Source organism: Vulpes vulpes, chromosome 6 (assembly GCF_048418805.1).
Source record: "Vulpes vulpes isolate BD-2025 chromosome 6, VulVul3, whole genome shotgun sequence".
NCBI lineage: Eukaryota > Metazoa > Chordata > Mammalia > Carnivora > Canidae > Vulpes > Vulpes vulpes.
The window spans coordinates 57940216-57963845 of NC_132785.1; the positions used below are offsets into that span (position 1 = coordinate 57940216).

General features: G+C 47.2%; 1 long non-coding RNA gene across 2 annotated transcripts in view; it reads right to left on the reverse strand.

Annotated features, from left to right (window-relative positions):
• Positions 1-16093, reverse strand: part of LOC112927512 (uncharacterized) — a 29375-nt gene extending 13282 nt beyond the window's left edge. For both annotated transcript variants that reach the window (XR_012002055.1, XR_003236553.2), the window contains exons 1-2: positions 16017-16093; positions 5936-6088 (exon numbers count right to left, since the gene is read on the reverse strand). This is a non-coding gene — a long non-coding RNA (uncharacterized lncRNA). The remainder of the gene's footprint in view (positions 1-5935; positions 6089-16016) is intronic.
• Positions 16094-23630: the final 7537 nt, after the last annotated feature.

Here is a 23630-nt window from a genome sequence, read left to right on the forward strand (position 1 = left end):
AAGATGCTCTGGGGGCCAGGCTTGGTGTGTGGGAACTCCTCACACGAAGGCAGAAGAGCTGCTCACGGCACATTCAGGACAGCTCACTTGGCTAAGACCGAGCTCTGTAGTTTGAACCTGGCTGCTCCCATGTAATGAGCTAGGGAAATTTTCACCCTTCTAGGACTTGCCTCATGTATAGGAGGGAGATAAACATAGCAGTTGTTGTGAGGAAAACATGACGAATTGAATGGAAGAGCTTAGGGCAGGGCCTAGCACTTCCTAGGACTAACAAGTGGCTTTCTACAGACGGTGTATTTCATCTAAACCTCTCAGAAGGAAACAGGGCCTGGAAGTTTTGTCAGCCAGGGGGCTCACCCATTCCTTGAAGGGAAGAAGAGAGCCATCTGGATGGCAGCAGAAGAGTGTCTTCTGTGGGAAAGGGCAGGAGGTGGCGGGTCACCCTGGATGACTGCACCTAAACCCAGAGTTCACTGGACTTTCCAAAACCTAGAGACAAGAAAGGAGATGGCTGCTTCCCACTCACTCCCATTTTCTCTTCTGCATTTTCTTTTAGACAGAGGCTTCTACTAATCCAGACAACAGGAATAAGAAATTGGTCTAGTGGTAAAATTCTCTTTGCCACTGGGTCCCATCTTGGCTAGTTTTGATCTGAGAACTCTGCCCCACATATGCTGCAACAAGAAGAAAGCTCACGACGATGAGGACCATGTCCTCAGCAAGGTCAGCTGCCTCATGTTTTGCAAAAGCCTCCCTTAGATGTCACCACCTCACCCATGGGAGAATTAGCTGTCCGTTTTACTGGTGACAACCAGAAGGAACAAGCAAAGCATTTGCCTTCCAATGTGCCAGCCAATAGCCATGGAGTCCAGCACCCAAGGAGTCAAACACCCAAGAGGTGAATGAGCCTCAGTACCATGGCCCATGCCTGAGGCTGTCCTGCCATCAAAATCCAAACACTGCGTTTCTACAGGGTCCTGAGTCTCAGATTTGCAAGGCTTTGATTTGTATTTTTAAGAGAACTGAGTCCTATGAAAGCATTTATATTAAAGATGAAATTATTTAATTTGACAAAGGAACGAGTCTCAGGAGATTCAGAGGGAAGCAGGCAGGACTTGGCACATTTCCTTTATTCTCTTATCTTAAGCCCTGTATCAAAGAATGTAAACAAAAGCTTTTTCTTTTATATTTATGTGCATCTGTCTAAGTTGGCAATATCAATATGCTCCACACGTAATGGTATATATTTGCTTACTGGGATAGACTGGATTAAAAACTGTTCATCTTTCTGGATGGGCTCTTGCAAGCTACAGATTCAGAAATCCTAAAAGCAAATCTTACTAGGGCAAACACATTTTCTCTCTAGCAGTGCTGTCACGGAAGGGAATGTGCTCTGGGACCAGTGCCCATACATTTCAGCTATGATTTTAGAACATCATTTTAAAACAAATATATACATATATATACACACACACATATATATGTGTATATGTATGTATGTGTATATATATATAAAATCTCTAAGTTCACTCCAGCTCAATTTTGATTTTGGTAATGGCTTGCCAACAGTAAGGAAGAAATTACAAGTGGATCTGGTATTTGTCCCTGATGAATGCTGGTGCAGATAAACATATCCGCTGTCGATGACGAGCACGCGAAATTTCTCATCACTGCTTTAAAACAACGATGGCCGCAGCTCAGAAGCCTCACTTGTGGATCTCAGGGGATGGATCTCGAAAGTACACTTAAGAATTTAACCTTTTCAGCAAAGGGTATGTTAAAAAGAGTCAAATTCCAGAGAAAATGGAGAGAATCTAATAAATATACATAGATTTTTTTTCCAGGCCAGGAGTCCATTTTAGATATCAAATATTTGTTGCAAAATGGTCATTGCAGTTTTGAGCCTGCTGGTGGTGGCTACTGTGTGCAGGGCATATTATGGGAACAGAGGAGCGCTACCCTGGGATTCATCCAATTCAAGCATATAACCAAAGTGCTTGATATAAATACAGGAAGGATATCCAATGTTGTCTGCAATCCTTGGTGCTTACATACATATAGCCTGTGTCTTTTATAGTGCTGGACCTCTAAGTAGGACTAAACTATGATTTGTTTGTTTGTTTGTTTGTTTGTTTGTTTTTAAGAGAGAGAGGCAAACAGAAGGAGAAGCAGGCTTCCTGTGAGGAACCTGATGAGGGACTCAATCCCAGGACCCCTGGATTACTCCCTGAGCCAAATGCAGGCGCTCAACCACTAAAGCCACCCAGGCACCCCTAAATTATGATTTTTTAATGTAACCTAAAGTATGTCTGTGTTTCTAAGTTTCTCTCTCTATATATAGATATGTGTGTGTGTGTGTGTGTGTGTACACACACATACACAAATGCAAAGATTAAGAATTTACTAAAAATTTAAAGTAGTGGTATTACAGAGCTAATTAAAATAGTCATATATATTCATAGGGAATTACTGATAATAAATAAGGTATATTTCACAATTGAGTATTACTGAGTCACCAAAATAGCGTTGGACACAGTATCTGATAAAGGAAAAGATGTTCCCCAAATAGTATTAAGTGAAGATAAGAAAAGAAGGTTTCAAGTATGATTGTCTTTTTATAAAAATAAGTGCACAGAAGAATACTGTAATAATAACCCCCCGAGATTGAACTGTGATTATCTCCAGGCAGGGGGATCACCGGATGTTTCTTCCTTCCTTTAGTTTATCAGCATCTTGTGCTTTATTTTTATTGACTATATGTGGCTTTTATCCTAAGAAGAACCATCAGTGTGCCTTCAGGGTTGAAGCTGGGCAGGAGGCCGCTGGCTCCTGGGACAGGAGCTTGAGATTTCCAAGTAAGCTTTTGACAACAGGAGCAAGTTGCAGAACTTAAACACTTTCGATCCCAAAGGTGTTCCTCAGAAAGCTTGTGCCATCACCATGCAGTCCCCTTCTCCAGGCAGACCTCCACCACGGAGCCACACTCCCAAAGCCTTGGGTTCCCGGGCTCACCCATCCTTTCAGCCAGGGTGATTCAGGCCCTCACTGCCCTTCTGTCTTCCTTCTGCCCATTCAGTGTGGAGGCAGAGAGAAAGAGTCATTCAAACAGCTGCCAGAGGCACAGAGAGTTATTTGTATAACCAATGAGTTCTTCAGGAAAAACAACAACAACCACATACTTACCAAAAAAAAAAAAAAGTCTAAGTCAATTGTGTAGGAAAAATACTTTGAGGCACAAATGAGCAAGATAGTAAATAAGGTCTTGCTCTTGCCAGGTGCCCTGATGAAGCCCACACTCCCAGGGGCAGCAGCAGCAAACAGGCATGCTTGAGTGCTCTATGGCCTGTTTTTTTCTTTCTTTCTTTCTTTCTTTCTTTCTTTCTTTCTTTCTTTCTTTCTTTCTTTCTTTCTTTCTTTCTTTCTTTCTTTCTTTCTTTCTTTCTTTCTTTCTTTCTTTCTTCTTTCTTTCGTCTTTCTTTCTTTCTCACTTTCTCTCTCTCCTTTCTTTCTTTCTTTCTTTTTTAAATTTATGTTAGAAAGAGACAGAGAGAGAGCAGGAGTGGAAGGCACAGAAGGAGAGGGACAGAGAATCCCAAGCAGACTCCATCCACACCGAGCCCAATGCTGGGCTTGATCTCAAGATCCTGAGATCCTGAGATCCTGAGATCCTGAGATCCAAGAGTCTGACATTCAATCAACCGCCCCACCCAGGCATCCCTACATCCTGGTTTCTGAGCACCCTGCCCTAAAGAGAGGGCCCAGCAGACTCAGGCTGCCCTATATGGAGAACGTGGTGCAAGCAAAGCCAGCTTCTGCTGGCCCTGGGCTGGGGTCCGACTCAAAGGTGCCAGTTCGGTGGTGAGTCACCCCGTGGCCAGGGCCTGAAGTCCCTCACCACTTATCGTACCCATTCTGTGAATGCCATGGGTTGGACACAGTCTGCACAGTGAAGAAACAAAACTACACAATCTTCTGTTCCTGCTTTCAAGGAATTCTCATCAAGTAGAAGAAGGCAGATGTACAAACACATACTTCCATAATGCATGGATCCCAGAAGTGGGTTTCACAGGTCAATGAATTAAAATGGGCTGAGGCATAGACATTAAAGAAAGAAAAAGCAAAAAGTCCAATTTCGGGTTGCCAGTTAGGACAATTTTCAAAGTGACAACAATTCCTCTCCCCTTCTTGCCAAATACTAACATCATCTCATTAAAAAAAAAAAAAAAAAAAAAAAAAAATTTGTATTGTGAAAAAAAAAAACCAGGAAGGACATAATCTCAAAATATAGAACAGTCCTTGCCAGTTAGAAAAGTTACTCTGACCTACCACTCTATCATTCTATCATTCTCAATGTCTAGGACAGTCATTTTGCCATCCTGCCAGGGCTTAGTGAGCATTCCCGATGTAGTAACATGGCACCAGGACAGGACCATGCTCTTGGGTATGTTTGAGAGGGACCTTTGCTGGGTTGGATTTGAGTCCCCTCAAAATACATATCTACCCAGAACCTCAGAAGGTGACCTTATTTGGAGAAAGGGTCTTTACAGATGTAACTTTAAAATGAGGTCATATTGGATTAGGTGGGTCCTCATCCAGTGGCTGGGGTCTTTCCAAGAAGAGAAGGCAGAGGCACAGGGAGGATGTTCTTGATGAAGGAGGCAGAGCCTAGAGTGACACATCTTCCACCAAGGATCCATGAGCATTGCCAGCAGAAGTTAAGAGAGAGGCATGACCAGATTCTCCCCCTAAGTCTCCAGAAGAAAGCCCTGACACACTTTGATGCTGACTCCTGACCTCCAGAGCCATGAAAGAATTTCTGTTGGTTCAGCTTCCTGCTTTGGGGCGCTGTGTTGGGCAGCCCCAGGGAACCGATATGAGGATGTGGTTCCACAGAGAAGGTCTGTAGAGATGGGACATTTGCACCTAAAGAGAAAGATACCTTTCAACCGCCAAAAGGGGAGGTCAAGGGTCAAGGGACTGGGGGATCCAGGACACTGGAACAGTATGAACCAGGGCCCAGGCAGCCTGAATATAGCAGCGGTGGGGTGTGCTGGGCACAGGGCAGAGCAGCCCAACTGGAAACCGGGTTGCACAGAGCAGGTCATGGGGGAGCAGTTGGAACTATATTCGGGTACTGGGTCTCAATCCTGCAGCCAGTAGAGACCCTGGTACACTGTTCACTTACCAAGCTGACTGCTATGAGGCCAGTCGTTTCTCAAGATTGGAAGGAAAAGGTTTTAATAAAACTTCTGAAAGTTGGAGAAGTGGTCAGATCTACTGGGTGACTCTTCTTATGAAGGAACCTAATCGTTAGACATGACCCATCTCTTCGAAGTGTGACCTTTTTCCAAGATAGATGCACATGGTCTCACAGCCATGTGTGTGTGAAGGAAATCAGCAAGTCTTACTGCACTATTACTCTCACCACCAAGCCCAGAGCTGGGCACCTATGCTTCATTTTCTCATTCATAAGCTGGGGATCCTCGTCATCATCACCATCATCAAACCTAACTCATAGTCTTATGGTGACAATTGAATGAAATTATGTGTATATATATAGCACCGTGCCCGGGATGCACATAGTAAATGCCAGCTAGTATCATGTTTATTATTCTTTTCATTTTTATGAGATAAATTATTTGATAGAGAATGAACACCATGGCAGAAAACCAACTGGAAAAATTTATGATACGTTTGACTCAAGAATAATTTGATGTGGTCATGAAAGGAAATGTAATTCAGATTCCTAAGGGGGGCTCTGTGTTCATACACCCTGCCCGGGGTGCAGGGGTGGGTGCAGGGGACTTGGCCACACTCCCAGCTAGGATGTCAGAACTTTCCTCTAATGTTGTTCTCTTACAACTTTTCCTCTGCCTCATTTGTAAGCAATACCAGCATATGTCCCAGGATCCGTGTCACACTGAGGTGTCCTTACCTCAGGGTGGACTCAGCAGTTTAGACCATCTTTCTCTGGTTGCACAGGTGAACAAAGTTCAGCAGGTCACTTCCAACCCCGTTGCCATTGTTCTTGCCCTTGGGAGGTTTCTCTTTTGGGGTCCTCACCTTTCTTGGACAGATTGGCAAAGAGCTGCATAAATTAAAGCCAGAAATAAATAAATAAATAAATAAATAAATAAATAAATAAATAAATAAAAAATAAAGCCAGCACCATTTGTCAAAAAAATACAAACATTTACCCTACCAATATTTGCCTTTTAATTTTGTTCTTGCTTTTGGTTTTTATTCATTTAACCATTTTGCATTTCATTTTTACATAATTGAATCTACTATTCCCTCTGCAGTTTCTTCTATCGATTTATGCTTAGAAAGCAGCCTTCTGAGGCTGGTTGTAGTTCTACTTATGTTTTAATTTAGATCCCTTTTATTTTTTTATTTTTAAAAAATATTTTATTTATTTATTCATGATAGACATAGAGAGAGAGAGAGAGAGAGGCAGATACCCAGGCAGAGGGAGAAGCAGGCTCCATGCTGGGAGCCAGATGTGGGACTTGATCCCGGGACTCCAGGATCACACCCTGGGCCAAAGGCAAGTGCTAAACCTCTGAGCCACCCAGGGATCCGCAATTTAGATCTTTTTAAATTTTATTTTGACTCTCTAATCCTTCTGGATTTTTTCTGTACTTTCTTTGAAGTAAAAATCTAAATATTTTTGTCTATTGCTTTGTTGTGTTTTGACAAATATTACCTATATCCTAGCATTATTTACTAAAAATGTCATTTTTTGCTTGATTTTTAAAATGCCAAAAACAATAAATAAATAATACAATAAAATAAAATGCCAACTTGACCAGATGATTAATAAATTCTTTATCTACAAGCTATCCTCTCTGATGATTGTGCTGTAACAAACCTCCCAGGGAACCAGGCTTTCCCATGGTGGCTGCCTCACCCCAGCTGTATGCTGCCCTTTGGCTAAGAGGGTCTGGGCTAGGGTTCTTTTTGCTGGCTAACTGGCATTTCCTGAGTAAACATTAATTCCACCTGCATCTCAGTGAATAAGTCACTGAAGACTGGGGTGTTTAGCAAATGTACAGCCTGGGCCAGACTGAGCATGGCCAACACAAGGGGCCCAGCGTCTCGATACAACTTGTTTCAGAAGGCCACTGCAAGAATCCTGACAGATCGCCTTGGGCTCCGGCCACACGTGGGCAACAACTGACAGACTGCCTTCACCTGCCCAGACAGACTTTCAGAATCTACTTAACGGGTCAGTAAGAAGGGCAGGAAAGGAGCCAGGGGACCACTGGACGTCCACGCGGTAGAGGATGTCAAACTGCAGATTCTACGTGGAGGCTCCTGGGTGGGTGACTGCCACAGTGCTTCCATTTGGAGTCGAGACAAACATCTATTCCCCTGTCACCTCCGTCCCCACTTGCACCACCACAGACATTTCTGATCAATCATCGACATGCAGATCTGGGGGAGAAAGTCTCTTATTCTCACCGATCTCCATGCCTATTAATCCTAATAATAGGCAATCATCATGCCTATTAACAGGGCATAATATGGTGAGCTTTTATTAACACTGTTCTAGAAATCAGCTGAAAGTATTAAAGCATTTGTTCAGGCCTTCCTCTTCTCTGTGTTACTTTCTCCTTTCCAAAAAATTCCCTCCTAAAGCCACTGCATGGGTTGGAGCTCAGTAGATGTCTATGCTGGGAGGAATGAGCCACAGAAGAGCACATCTGAGGAGCTCCTGGAGCCTAAGTGGACATGGGGGCATCCAAGGGGGCATGGTGCCACCATAATATCAGAGCCCAGTGGGATGGCATGGAGGTAACAGGCTGGGGCTGGGGGCATCCAGAGGAGCACAGTGCAAGGGATGGGGGCTGGGACTGGGAGCCTGAGCAGGGTGAAGGGTAACTCTGTGTGGAGGGAGGTAGGCTCCAGACAGGACAGGGCAAGGAGCAGAACCGGAGGAGCCAGCAACCAGACAGGACGAGGGGCCAACAGCCAGAGCCTGCATCCATGTGGAAGGTATGAGTAGTGCCGGGAGAGTTTATGGGTGAGGGCAGTCCAGAAAGGGATGCCAGAGCACTGACAGGTGGGAGGAAGCCCCCATGGGGATGTGGTCTAGGGGGAGGCGACTGGGAACTCAGCACAACAGTGATAGTAGCTAGGGAGGCTCACTGCTGGGGACAGAAGTCGCAGCTGCAGACAGGGGCAAAGCTAGGGCCCTGTGTCCTGGATTTGAACCAGGGATGCTGGCATGAACTCGTGGTTTTCAACATAAATAGATATGTCTAGATGCAGGCATGGATGTGAATGTGCGTGTGTGTGCCCTCTGGCTCCTTCCCCTGAGATCGGGTGCCCGGGGCCCAGACTTTGCTTCTAAATCCTGTCCTCCCTGCAGAGATGGCATCCTCTGAGCCTGGTGGAGGTGAGCCCACAGGCGAGGAAGGTGACACAGGCCAGCCTGAGCAGCTCCGTGTCAGAGCCTCCCGAATCTGAGAGCCTCTGAGCATCAGGAGAGGTGATGATGGCAACAGAGTGCAATCCGCTGAATGAAACGAAGACCCGGAGTCTCTGCTGAGGGAGACAAATATGGAAATGCACAGATGAAGTGTTAGACTAGGAGCAGGACGTGTTAGGGCTTTCAAGGCAGATCCCCACAGATACATATTAATCGCCAGGGAAGGGGAATGGGAAACGGGCAGACACCACCTCCGTCCAGTGACCAGAAAGCACCGTCAGTAAAGAGACGGATCGCTCCCGGGTCCTTCCTGCCAAATACACGACCCAGACCCAGTCCCCGGCACTCATCGGGCAGACCCGAGTTCTCCCCACGGCAAGTCCAGGGAGCCTGAGGAATGTTTCTAGAACAGCTGAGTGCCACAGGTGGTTCCAAAGTGGATCCTGTTGTTCAAGAGGACATTTTTAGGGCAATGGGACCGCAGTCTAAGGATTTAGGGGAATGACATCCTGTGGCTGCTCCTCTGGTTTCCTTGGTTCCACTGCAGTTGTTTGGGGGAGTATTCATGTGTTTAGACAATCCACGCAGAAATACTGGGGGTGATGGGACATCGTGTGAGGTGATTCGTTCTCAAAAGTTTAGGAAAGCACTTATTTGTGCTATGTTCACAACTGTCCCATGGGGAGTTTATGGTTGTTTAAGAGCTCTGGCAGCCGATCCAGGGTGCTTCCCTGCAGGGGTTGGGGTGGGCGGCTCAGGGGGAGCAGGAACTGCTGGTTCAGCAGCCCCTGTGCCCCCACCCCCAGGCACTCCTCCTCCGCTAGCTCCGGCACTGGCCTGGAGGGGTGCCCAGGGCACCAGAGCAGCAGCCACGATGACACAGGCACACTCTAGAAGGCCGGCACAGGGTGCCAGCCTCACCCCAACCCAGTAAAGGACAACAAGCCAGACAGATGATGCCAGTCAGCTGCCAACTTGGGAGGACGGGGAAGGCTGAACGGCTCCCACAGACAGGGCCAGGAAATGCGTGTCCTTGGAACTCAGTCCAGCGAACACCCTGTGGGAAGACATCAGAGGATCTGAGGACCGGGGAGAATGACAAGGCTAAAAATAACTGGAGTGCACGGATGCTGGGTGCTAAGGCCTCTCCTGGCACTACTTCCTGTGACCATGGTGGGTGTCCCACAGGCAAGGGTAGCTGGTGCCGCCATGGGCCCGCGGGACGTGTGACCCGCATGATCACTTTGCAGCATCCACAAAAACTGGATCTCGATGCCATAGGCCTGGAACTAATACAACATTGTGTGATCATTCCACCTCAACAGAAGCATTAAAATAGAGATAAATAGGGGCACCTGGGTGGCTCAGTGGTTGAGTGTCTGCCTTTGGCTCAGGGCATGATCCCGGGGTCCTGGGATCACGTTCCGCATTGGGGTCCCTGCAGGGAGCCTGCTTCTCCCTCTGCCTGTGTCTCTGTCTCTCTCTGTGTGTCTATCATGAATAAATAAATAAATAATATCAAAAAAAAGAAATAAATAAATGAACGAATGTACAAAGTGGTACAGGTCATTGTATGGTTCGGTCCTTGGGGTCACCCTAGACAGGGGCCATTTCTCTGGCTGCAGTGAGGAGGCCTAGACGGCCCAGCTCCCATGCCCACCTAAGCCTTGTGGCGCGATCCACGCATCCTCCAGGGCCTGCGCTCACCTCTGTGCAGCTGCAGCATCCTCACCAGCACACTTTGCCACAAGGTAGTGTGAAGTGGCAGGAGGCCATGGGACAGGCTCTAGACCTGGCATGATGCTAGCAGGCCCTCTGTGGTCCTCCTGGAAGCAGACAGCCCCTCCTGTCTGAACCTCCACTGTCCTCCCTAGGCTCTCCAGGACTCTGGAATAGCGCAGCCTAGCAGGCAGAGCCACATCTGGTCCTGCAACTGAAGCATCCAACTCGGGGCTCCCGGCCCAGGGGGCTTGTTTTGGACTTCCCCATCTAGCTGCGCCTGATGCCACACACGTGGGCCTGGGAAGAGCTGGGGCCCTGGTGACAGCCCCACCCAGGCTCTCCGTTGCCTCTTGTACTGCACAGAGAAGGAGGCAGGGGCGGGACACAGAGGGCCTGTGCATGGGGCTGCCCTCCCATCCCTTCAGAACACTGTTCCAGCACATGTCTTAGGGCCGAACTGAAAGGCTGGAATAAGAAGGCCGTCTAAGGCCTCATCCTCCACACCTGACCAGGAGCCGGAGCTCCGTACCTCTGTGTCTGGGGCCCTGGTCCACCAGGTCCTTTCTCATCCTTCCCTCAGGGAAGCCCTCACAGGGGAGGAAAGCCACATCTCAAAGCTTTCCTCCTTCTGGACGGCCATGTGGTACCATGCCGGCTGCTCTGGGATCAGGAAGGTGTCCTTCTACACTCACTTCTTTTCTGCTTGGTGTGTATGCTCACATGTTTGAAGCAGACGAACATAAAAGGAACACATAAGCTATGAAGTACTGTAAAAACCTAAGGCATAAATACTATTATCCTAGTTACTTGTAGGAGCATGAGGTGGAGTACACAATGAGGACCAAAGTTACTCCTTTTATCTCCCTAATAGCCACTTCTTATAACTGCGTGCTGGTCATCTCAGCCCCTTCTGGAACCTCTGATTCCTCCGACCTCCCCATCAGCCCTGCAAAAGGCCACAGTTCAAAGGCACCGCTGGAATCACAGAGCGCCCCTACCAATATTCCTAACAGTGACCCCAATAAAGCCGTGCCGAACATTCATGATTTTGCCCAGTATATAACAGGCACTTTGATTTCTCGTCATTCACAGCCATTAATCCTCCTAAGACTCTGACTGTCTTCAGCAGAAGCCATGGGTCACTTACTGCATCTGAGATCTGTAAGGGCCAGAGGTGGTTCTTCCCAGCCCTTGGTGCTCATTCAGTCAGGCACCCTGGGAACTTCTGGGAAATGCAGGCCCGAGGGCACCCAATCTGGTCCTTCCAGGTAGGTTGTCCCCTCTCCGGGGTCAAGAGCTCTGCAGGCAGGTCTCCCCTGACTGGGGTTGGAGGATTTATGCCCTCCTCCCATCTGGGTCAGTGATATTTTCAGACCTTTATGGAAGGCTCCACTTCCCTTCACAAAAGCAGCTTCATGACAATTCTAGAACAACACCCTACATTAGCCCAGGAAGTGGGCTCTGTCCACACGGCACCAATCGATGTGGACATGCAGTCATCAGATCAGCGTGTGTAGAGGTTGGAAGAGAAGCAGCAACCCGGAGGAGGCCCTGGCTTAGCAAAGATTAAGTGCTTGTGGTCTCTTTAAACAACAAACTCCGAGTTTTCCCAGCTCCATTTTGGCAGCTCTGAGAAGCTATCACACAGGTTGTCCTGCCCTGTTGGCAACATTCTCTCCTTTTAGTTGGTGCCCATCCATCCTGGTTGTAGACCACTGCCTCTACCTGCTTACCAGGGCTGTTTGAATTCAATGTCCACGCCCCCCCCCCTCGCCTGTTCCTCCCTCCTCTCTTCCCTTCCTCCCTCCCATCACCTCTCCCCCCTCCCTCCCTCTCCTTATTCCTAAATAATACATAGGACTATGAAAGGAAAGCAAAATTCTTTCATCAGCTCACTATGAAATTCACTCCTTTGTGATTTTGTTTTTTAAAAAAAAATATCAGAAAGGGAGACAGAACATAAAGACTCCTAACTCTGGGAAACGAACTAGGGGTAGTGGAAGGGGAGGAGGGCGGGGGGTGGGGGTGAATGGGCGACAGGCACTGAGGGGGGCACTTGACAGGATGAGCACTGGGTGTTATTCTGTATGTTGGTAAATTGAACACCAATAAAAAATAAATTTATTATAAAAAATAATAAAAATAATAATAATAAAAACCCTACGGAGCAGATATGCATTCCTCTATCAAAGTCTTCAGGTCCAGGCCGATTGTCTGTGTGGGTCTCCGTCCCTAAATTCATGATGACCTTGTCTATCTGGTTGGTCTCAAAAGCTCCCCCCCCTCCCCCAGTTAGAAGCGAGGCTCACTGGGGGCACGTGCACACACCCCATGTGTGGGGCCGCCCAGCAGGAGCCAAGGACCCGAGGAGCCCACACCCCCAGGGCCTCGCAGGGCTCCACAGGAACCGCGGTCGAGCTGTTCCGCCACCAGATCCATTTGGCTCTATTTAGGAACTAAGTACAGGAAGGTAGTTATTGTACAAGATTAGTTTCCTGTAGGCCATAAATTGGCAGTAGCAGAAAAATACAGGATGAATTTATTAGCGTGCAAGGTCAGCTGAAAGGAAGAGCAGGCGGCGAGCACTGTTTTCTTTCTTTCAGCTCCCCTCCCAAACTGCAGCCAGCCTGGAAAAGACCCTCTAACTGCTTAATTACTTCTTAATAGTTTTAAGCAAATTCAAAAGGCTGCCAGGTCGGGGACGCCTGGAGGCAGGGCTGCTGGAATTTGTCAGGAATGCCTGTTTGTCCCGGTGCCTCCGACACCTGATTAGAAGCCCCTACAATCTTGGCTCTGTGAAGGTTTGTTTGTTGTTTTGGTCTGGTTTGCCTTATTTGGTGTTGATTGGCAAGGTATTTACTTGGAAGCTAGGATTTTACATTTGGGCATAAAAGAACAGCTTCTAACAGTTAAAAAAAAGAAGTGCCTCTTCTTTGAAAACACATGGTTACCCAGTAGCAGAAAGGTGGGATGCACTCCTTATAAAGACATTTATCCGTGCAAGAGAAAACCAGCCTTCCTTACCTGAGCCTTTCCCCTGCTAGAAACATAACCCTCCCTTGCTCCTTTTGATATTTTTTCAAATGGCTTAAAGCTGTCAGGTAAAATTAGGCCCCACTAGTCTGAGATGAAGTATTTGGATCCGGTTTTCTAGTGCTTTTGCATGAAAGGTTGTAATTCAAATTTTAATTATACTGGAGATCTGCTGTGAGTTCTGGGAGATCCCTCCTCCTCCCTCTCCTCCTCCTCCTCCCCTCCCTCCTCCTCCTCCTCCCCCTCCTCCTCCTTATCCCCCTCCTCGGTTACTAAGAGGCCCTAGTGCCCCCTGTCTCCAGAGTCTGTGCATGCCCCTGCTCTGAGCCCAGGCGGGACAGGCAGAGGTGCAGGGAAGAGGGGAAACAGGCCACTCCCCTCCACCCCTTCCTGGCAGAGGAGAACCTTGCTAGGAATGTGCTTTCCTAATTTCTTCAGGAAGTGCAATACTTTAATGTAGTAAAAAGGCGCGGTGATCAACATGTCCTCACATAGGAAGGGCCCAAGTAACATTGGCTAAGTGAGGGAAACCCCCTACTGTGCCCTAGGGCAGCACCTGCTAATGCCTAGAAGCTGTGAGGGGTGCTGTTGCAGCAGACAGATGGAGGCCCAGAGCTGCACGCCCACTCTTGAGGTGCAGAAAGGCTGCTGTCTGGAGCTGAGACGCTATCCCTCAAGCTCAGGGAACCGTAGTGCTTCTCCAGGGGACCCACTGTCCAAGCTCTGCTGCCCTCATTAACAAGGCCAAAAGAACTCCCTCCTAAGGACGAATCTTAAAAGAGAAGTTCTAGATGTGCTCCATGGCATCCTTCCCCAGAGCTCAGAGGAAGGGCCCCAGAGCAGATGGGTCAACATCAGGCCCAGTGCCCACCCACTCTGCCCTGCTGGGCATCTGAGGGGCTTGAAATACTCCCACATCCCATGATCTGTTGAAGGATTGGATACTAGTAGCTTGGCTAGACTCTCCCTCCTCCTTCACGTGGGCCTGGAGTCGGTGCAAGCCCCAACTGTATCTGGCTCTGCTGGAGTCTCCAGGCCAGCCCAGACTCAACTTCTTGGGATCTTCCCCAAGCCAGCTGTCACAGTGAATCCAGAAATTGAGGGGGAAGTTCACATCCTAAACCATGCCAGAGAAAGACTTCCCAAGGCCATCTGAGGCCAAACATTAGTTGGCAGTTTCTTCACTGATTCAGGGAGGTTAGTCCCTACCCAGCCCAAACTCACGGCCCCATAACGGGATGGCCTTTCCTTCCTGTATGGTTCTGATAGGTTTCTGCCCGCCTTGCAAACCTTTGCTCTTCCCCCAGTTCCCTGCTTCGGGGCTGCTTCCCAAAAGCTGCTGTGTAGCCAGCTGCCGCATCCCTCTGAGGATGGAAAGTGGAGACTTTTGCTCCTCTGTCAACCCGCAGAGGCTCCTCGCCTTGCAGTCTGAGGTGACAGATGCAGCCTCCAGATGCCACATGATGTCACCGGCCGGCTGGGGCACCTGCAGTGGCTTGGACTTGCCTGCCTCTTCTTAGCCAACACAACCCTCCCTGTGCTCACCCACTGTGACGATGTACCAAGTGGGTCCCATTGAGTCCCCAGTCATGTTCAGGGGAGAACCCCTCACCCTCGCACAGCTCACAAAGCCATAGACCCCACCAGGTACTCAGTATCAGAACCTCGCCGGACTGCACACCTCTGAGGCTGCAGCAAGGACAGGAGGCAACAGAATCTTCAGGACCACGAAGCCACGAAGTGCTCCCGGGGACTCTGCTCTATGTTTTGAGAGATTATCAGAAACAAGAGATTGATTCTTGTTCACCACCCCACCCCCACCTGTGCACATGCACTATGGCTGGCTCTTGACCCAGGGAGATCGTGTGCTGCCCAAGTCAAGGAGTGAGCAAATGTTCTTCTCATCAGTGACTTCAGAAAATCCTGTTTCCCCAGCTCAGAAAGCACAGCTCAGGGAAAGCCTGAAAATAACCATGCACAACCAGCGGCAGTCACCCATCACAAGGGCACGGTCAAAGCCATTTCCAAGCCAACAGAACAGACAGACCCAGGCAGGATAAGACACAGCAGTGTAGCACTGAGTGAATGACCCACCAAAGAAACACAGGCACATCAGTGGGTGAGTTCCAGGCATTTCTGGCCTAGGATTTAGTACATTAGGAAACAGTATATTGCATTGGTATATTTCAAAAAGACCTCCTTATCATAGAAATGAAGGAACAGGAGCACCTGGTGGGGCTCAATGGTTGAGCATCTGCCTTCAGCTTGGGTCATGATCCTGGGGTCCTGGGATTCAGTCCCTCCTCGGGCTCCCCACAGGGAGCCTTCTTCTCCCTCTGCCTAAGTCTCTGCCTCTCTCCCTCTGTGTCTGTCATGAATAAATAAAGAAAATCTTTTTAAAAAGAGAGAGAGAGAGAGAGAAAGAAAGAAATAAAAAAAAGAAAAAAGAAAAAGAAAAAGAAATAAAGGAACAAAATGTGGCACACTGTACACTGGAATATTATCCAACCGTTAAAAAGAGGGGGTCTAGATATATCCCTCAGCATGGATGAGCCCATGTGAAAGAAGCCAGACACAAAAGGCCATTAATATATTATTCCATTGATTTGAAGTATCCCAGAATTCCCAAATTAATACACACAGAAAGTAGTTTAGTGCCAAGGGCTGAGGGTACAGAGGAATGGGGAGGGAAGTCAGAGGGATGTAAGGCTTCCTTTTAAGATGATGTCAGTATTCTGGAATTAGGCCCCATTCACAGATGCACAACTCTGTTATCATACTGAAAACAATTGACTTGTACAATTTAAAAGGGTGGATAATATGATACCTGAATTATACATTAGAAGAAATAAAACAGGAGGGCCGGTGGCAGGTGGAAACAGAAGTGACTCCCCTCGTCCATTCTATCTCCACACAGGGTTTTAATGCTATGCCACTTTTATGCAAGACTCTCTTCCGGGGCAAAGGGCACAGGTTTGGATTAGTAGCTGGTGTCACAATAAAACTATCTAGAGGACTGGTTTGCTCGGTGTCTTGGCCAACTCACGTGTCCCTTTTGAGTTTCAGTTTTAATGAACCTGTAGTGGAGTGAGGAGGCATCTGGAAGGAAATGCCAACTTGGGCAAGACCTTCGTTGTTTTGAATAACTTTGGCCTGGACACCATGCACGTCTGTCCATTTCAGTACAAATCCCAAACTCAATGAAATGTGCTTTCAGTTAACTAGTGTCAGGGGATTTTCACTTTCCTATCTATAGGAGAGGGCTTCTTTGCCAACTTAAGCTGGATTTGTGGGCAAGCTGATTTCCCAACCCAGGTATGCTGACTCCGTGTTCTATTATGCACATTCCCCAGGCCCTGATGGCAACACAGCCTCTGGCTGGGAACTCCAGTTTCCACATGAGCAAATGTTGAGTAAGAAAATTATATTTCTTAATTGATTAGACTCCAAGGATAGATATACAGGGGAAATGGCGTGGTGTCCCTATAACCTCAGATCTGGAAGACATGGAGTGGCCCCAAATGAGGTGAGTATAGGTGTAGACAAAGAGACCCCATTCTACCCCCCATTCTCAGGTATTTTAATGGATCCACCCTTCCACATGGTCCCCTATAGTGGCAAGTAAAAGAAACAAAACCACAGTTGTCAGGCCACACGCCATGTGAGGACTCACCCAGCTCCCTGGTTTCATGTTATTCATACAACCAGCTGCCATCTTCACCCTAGTTATCTGTATGCACATCCATCTTTGCTTCCAGCCTATCTCTCCCCCTTCCTGTTCTTACTGTGTTCACACCCTACATGGCCCCTGGAGGGCCAGACCCCAAAGGAAACAAACAAAAGAGTTCCTCCCACATCCTGTTGACCACTGCCACAGACACTACCTATGTGTCAACCCTTGAGAAGAACAGCATGCAGAGTGTGGAGTGATGGAGGGTTCCACTTGCTCCCTGCTCAGGGGCTGGCCAGTCTGTATCTTGGCCATCTCTGAGGGTCCATCCCACCTGCCCTCCCTGAGATTCAAAACCCTAGAAAAACCACCTGCCACATAGTAGAAATGGAACCTGTGTGTGCCAAAGAAATGAATGGAGGTTAAGAGCATTTTAGAGCTTAAATCTGAGGCTTAGATAAAATTACATTGTAGGCCCCCAGAGCTTCCTAAAGGCCAAGAACTGTGGTTTCTGATCCCAAGGATTCCACCATGATGTTGTGTGCACAGTGGGGACCAGGCAATGCCTAGAGAAGAGACACCTTCTGCAAAGCTGAGGCTCTTGGTCTTGAGCAGACAGGATCAGACAAGTGAAGGCAGAGCAGACAAGGGATTCGGGAGGGAGCGTGTGAAGGTGGAAGGCAAAGGAGAGGACAGTGGGGTGAGCTCTTCCTGAGGGCAGGGTGCGTGCTTCCCATGCTCCACCGACATGGCCTCCTCATGAGCCAGATTGCTCCAGCAGGGCTGTAGCTGTACCCAACACAGGCATCCCCCATGTCCCCACTGAGCACAAGATAGGCAGCCAGAAATTAGCAGCCTCTCAATGAACTGGGTGTCCAATACCATCTGAGAAGAGCAGAGGGTAACTCAGCCCCTTCTGTGTCAGTTGTCTCATGTTCAAAATAACATTTTATTTGATAAAAGAGTCCTCAGATTGTGTGCCAGGAAAAAGGTGAAGCCATGGCCCTTGCCATTCTAGCATGAACAAAATTAACAAAAATCCCAGAGTTCTATACGTGGGCTTCCCAGAAAGCTCCAATTATTCCCTGAGAGCTCATGATGTTATAGTAAAGACTATTAGGCATCAAATTCCATGGGTCCCTATTACAAAATTAAAAGTGAAGAAGGGAGTGCTTCGTGTCATTAAAAAAAACAACACTGCAAGTACCAGATAAACAGATTTTGTTCACAGTGGGAATAATAACATCAAATACTTGTGTAAAATTATAAGCAAAATTTCTTAACTTTATTTTATTTTATTTTGCAGAGTGATTTAGTTCATGTGATTGATTACCATCCGATGATGATTACTGAGAGTGCTTATGCCAAGTGTGGGTGCAGCCACCTTACCGGTGTCACCTTGCTGAAAGCCCTCCACTCCAGTGGGGTGGCCACTGTGATCACCCCCCTTCTATAGGTGAAGAAACCTGTTCACAGAGCTGACAAGGTTCAGGATTGGCATTTCAGTTGGGCGTTCTGGTTCTAGCACCCCTCAAGTGAATCACCACTCCTGTAATCCCAGGACAGTTGTCAGGCATGGCAATTTGGGGAAAACTTTTTTTCTTACACACTGAAATATACTGAGCCTGTAAAGCATTAAACAGGGATACCTGGGTGGCTCAGCGGTTCTTTGGCCCAGCTGGGGATGTGATCCTGGAGACCTGGGATTGAGTCCCCCGTGGGCTTCTCTCTCTCTCTCTCTTTCTCTCTCTCTCTCTCTCTCTGTCTCTCATTAATGAATAAATAAAATCTTTTAAAAAATAAATAAAGCATTAAACAGAGTAAATCCCAAACCACACCTATACCACTGCAGTGGGCACCAGCATGGGCTCGAGTTACACCACAAGCTCTCTGGGTCATGAACTGCATGGCCTCAGCCAAGTCCTAGAAGTCTCTACCTTAGTGCTCTCTCTCACATGGGGATGAGGTTGGCTCTCACATTGGAGTACTGTGAAGATTAATGAGTTAGTACTTGCTGAATGCTTAAAAGAGTGTATAATAAAGGGTCCTAAAGGTGTCTGTAAATTCTTGTGTCAATTTTGAGCTAGAGGAAGATGAGTGTGGAAAAACAGCAGGTTAAGAAAGGGCAGATTGCGTAGGTCAACCTAACTGGAGCATGTGTCCCATGGAATAGTACCGATCTGCAAGGAGGGGCCTCGGACAAGAGGTTTGGCTGGGAGCATGATGCTCTGAGGTGCCTTCCGAAGCCAGCTGGCAGTGATGGCCTGGAGACAACAACACCTGAAGGCAGAAGAGCCTCCCGGGAGAGGAAGTGGGAAACTCCATCCATCTGAGAATCCAGGTGGCTCAAGGAGGCAGGACAGGGATGGTAACCTAGACGAAGGAGAGAAAGAAGGGAGAAGCAGGGCTCAGCAGAGGGCCTGGGAAGCTCAGGATGAAGAGGCTTGCAGGGCGACTCTCACGTTCCAAACCAGGTGAGGAGTATAAGCAGGAAACTGGGGAAACCACCTTGAGTGGTTCACACCACCAGGAAGAGCAGGTGTTGGGGTGGAGGTGAGGAGTTTGCAGGTGAAAAAGAGGGATTAGATCCAGGTTGGAGATCGGGATGCCATCTGCCTGGAAATGAAGGATGAGACCCTAGGCATGAGTGTGATGTCTGGAAGAGAAGACTGAGGGACGAGGTCATGGGAGGAGGCCGGGAGGACAGCTACAGCAGCGGCTGGGACGAAGCCACTGGAAGCAAGGAACACAAAAACCCAGGTGAGCTCAGGGCATCAGGAGCTGATAGGTCAAGGGCTTTCTGGAACGGCAGACCCATCACTGGCCAGATGCTGCAGAGCTACAAGAGGACAACAGGGCTAAGGACAGGCCCTCAAATCCGGCAGCCATGAGGTCCCCAGTGGCTCCAGAGAACAATTCAGTTACTCCAGGAGCAGGGTGAGTAAATGGTAAGAGACGGTACACGGTTCTACGGTTCCCAACTAACGTGGTCCTAAAAGTATGGACCCCAGACCAGAAGCATCAGTGGTGCCTGGGAACCTGTTAGAAATGCAGATGGTCAGGCCCTGTCCCAGACCTGTGGGGTAGGGGCAGGGTGTGTGTGTGTGTGTGTGTGTGTGTGTGTGTGTGTGTGTAGTAGGTGGGGTTTGGTGTAAATGTATGCATGTATATAGTACAAGTGGGGGGGTATAAGTATGTGGGGGGTGTTTGGTGTAGATATAAGTATGTGTGTGATGTAAGTGTGGGGGTGGGGGTGTAAGTGTGGGGGTAAGTGTAAGTGTATTAGGGGTTTAAATGTGTGGTGTGATGTGTATGGTGTGGGTATAAGTGTATGTGGTGTGTGTTGGGGTGAATGGTTGTGAGAGAGAGTGTGTGTGAGATGGGAAGAGTGTATCTTTCTGTTTGAAAAAAATCTTTGAGAGAACATTTAACAAAAAACTACCACAAACTCAGCAATGACCAAATAAGGCTTATAGTCTATTGATCATAAGACTATCTATAGGTATTTGTAAATAGTATACTTGCATGCTACACTGGGAGTATGAGCAAAATTGGGGAAATCTAAATATGATCAGTGAATTGTGTCAGTGCCAACATCCTGGTTGTGATATTGTGCTATATATAGGTTTGCAAAATGTCACCACTGGAGGAATCAAGGTAGAAGGTACACAGACTCTCTGTGTTACTGCTCACAATTGCATGTGAATCTGTAATTATCTGAATAAAAATTTCAATGAAAAAAAATGATCTTGAGTCATGGTTTTCATATTTTTAATACATTTGTTTTGAAAAGCTGAGGCTCCACATTGTATACATTGTATACAACGCAATGAATATAAATGTTATCTCGTAACACATTAGTCACCTTAAAGATGAAAAGCAGTGAGAAGGATAAGTCAAAGGGAAAATTAGTGAAATTAGAATAGTAAAACAACGTCCAGATGGATGAGCTATCAGATAAGACGGAGTACTGAAGCCTGGGGGCTCCATGCAGACACATATGTTAGATGAATGTTAGGTACTTGGATCTTTGCTTAAAAATTAAGATAGATTCAAAGCTCTTTCCTTTCAGTGTTACAAGAAAAACCCTACTACATTATTCAATTAATTTCTTCATCATCTCTAGGAGAACAATAATGTAGACCTGAAGAAAAAAAAATACGGTTAAATTATGTTCAAAGTCCACACATGCCTTATTTATGAATTACAACGCAAATGGAAATTCTTTTCTGTTAGTCCCTCCAAACAGCTGTAACGTTAAATGCAAAATTGGCTAACTTCTCTCTCTCTAATTGTCAGACTGTCTCAATGTTGTCCTAATAAGGGTGACCCTGATCACTCTCCCTGCCCCGGGTACATTCCCTACCCCCCACACTTGGCTTTCCTTCTGTGTTGTTCCTACAACAGTTATCATATCCTAACATATTATATTGTAACATGTTTATTGCATCTAGAGTTTATTATCTGCCTTTCCCTTCCAGAAAATAAGCTTTAAATGAGGGCACAGATTTCTAGGGAATGGCAGAGGCGTCCATTGATATAATGGAGCTTAATCAGGCACAATAAATATTTGCTTATTGAATGAATGAATTATAAGCATTCAATAGTCTTATTGTCCCTCCAAACTTTTGGGGTAGGAACTGAAAGAAAAGTCTATTCTTTTTTTTTAAATTTTTTTTAAAAAATTGTATTTAGTTATTTGAGACAGAGAGAAGAAGAGAGAAAAACCATGAGTAGGGGGAAGGGCAGAGGGAGAAGCAGGCTTCATGCTGAGTGTGGAGCCCAATGTGGGGCTCCATCCCAGAACCCTGGGATCATGACCTGAGCCAAAGGCAGATGCTTAACCGACTGAGCCACCCAGGCACCTTGAAAGGTCTGTCCTTGTTGGCCCTGCTACATGGACATAGACAGGTCATGAGCCCCTGGATCAAGGTGAGGACAGAGGAGTCAGGTTTCCAGCACTGCAGCAGGACCACTGAGCACCTGCTGTGTGCAGAATATTGTGTTGAATGCAGGAAGGTATTGAAATGTGACCAACCAAGAGATGGCCATGTCCTTGGTAGTTTCCAGTCTCGAAGGCATGCAAAAACACATCTACCAGTGATGACCCAGCCAACGAGGAGATGGCCACTGCTGGAAGAGATATAGACCAAAGCTATGCAATTTTGCATCAAAGAAATGAGCCCCACCACCACCACCACCACCTCCTGTGCACTGGGACTGGGCCTTCCCACCTGTGGGAGAACACCCAGAGCACGCGCAGGCAGCTGCAGTGGTGGGGCTTGACAGGGAGCTGATCCTGCCTTGAGAGGCAGAGATGCAGACACAAGGGCAGAGGTGGTTACAATCTAGAGTATAGAGTGTTTGGAGGCCAAGTGGAGACTGCGTGGAGATGGTGTGCAGGCAGCCAGCAAACACGGGTTTACAACCCAGGGTCGACTGCAATGTACGAGTAATGATGCAAGAAGTTCAATGGCGGGGAGCGTGTGCCACATGTCTCAGAAGCACTGATTGCCACGATCGGGGCAGAGGAGGGGGGGGTACCAGAGCTACCTACTCCCAGGAGAACTGCCCTCCAGTGTTTTATCAGCTCTTCCCCTACCTTAGCTGGATCAAGAGCCCAGGTGGAGATGCCTACCCTGGTCCATGTCCCAGAGACTTTATATATTCCCTAGATGTCTCACTTGGGCTTGAGGGAATACAGGATGGAAAAATACAGTTGGTGCTCCCTGAAGATGTGTTTACTATAGCCAACTGCACCTGACTTCTCCAGCAGCTCACTTCAGTTCACTCCCCATATGCTTCAAGCCTAAGTCAGTCTACAAAGGAGCATCTACTTGACTTTCCAGATCATGACTACCCAGGGCGATGCTGTCACCAAGAGACCTTCCAGCCTCCACCACAAATCCCCACAGAGCCTGTGTGTTACTGCGTTTCCAGCAATGGGAATGGGTCTGGGTCGACTGGTCCCCACTCCCCAGCTGCCTGCCTCTCATCAGGAGCACAGGACACACTGTGAGGTAAAGTCCCAGGGCCAGGCCACATTCCAGAGCAGTGAGCAGAGGCTCATAGAAAACTCCAGCACCAGTTCCAGGGACCAGACAGTATTGTAGGCCACATCACCTCCACCCTCCTTCTGGCTATGAGAGATGCAAAAACTTGAATTTTGCTTGACAATGGGACACACAACCAGTACAGCATATTTATTCAATTGGTGCTCCAGAATATCGATGTATTGCATCATCTATTTGTCAACTTTTTTTTTTATTTGTCAACTTTTAAAATAAGATTCAGTCACACATTTATTTTTCTTTCTCATAAGTTATCCTGACTGATTACTGTGTATATATCTAAAACATAGACATTTTTAAAAATCAGAGCTACAAAATCACAGACACCTTTAATGTGGAAAGAATGTCAAAATTGCTTCTTTATAATAAACCCGCATGGAATGGAGCATTAAAAAAAAAAAACAAGCTTATGTTATAAGGATGTATTTTTTTGAGGTTTTCTTGGAGGAAGAGTGTATTCATATGTAGTCATATGTCATGGTCACCATCCACTAAAACTCAACACTTAACCATGAATCTCAGTTATTCTTCCTAGAAATCCAGGCTTATTCATCTTATTTTCCAGGTGATGAAACTGAAGTCCATGGTAATTAAAGCATGTCTAAGGTCACACAGCTGACAAAAGTCAGACTGCAGGATTCTGACTTCTAAGCATTTTCCAGAACATTCTTAATGTGTGCACATGTTCACGCACATATGC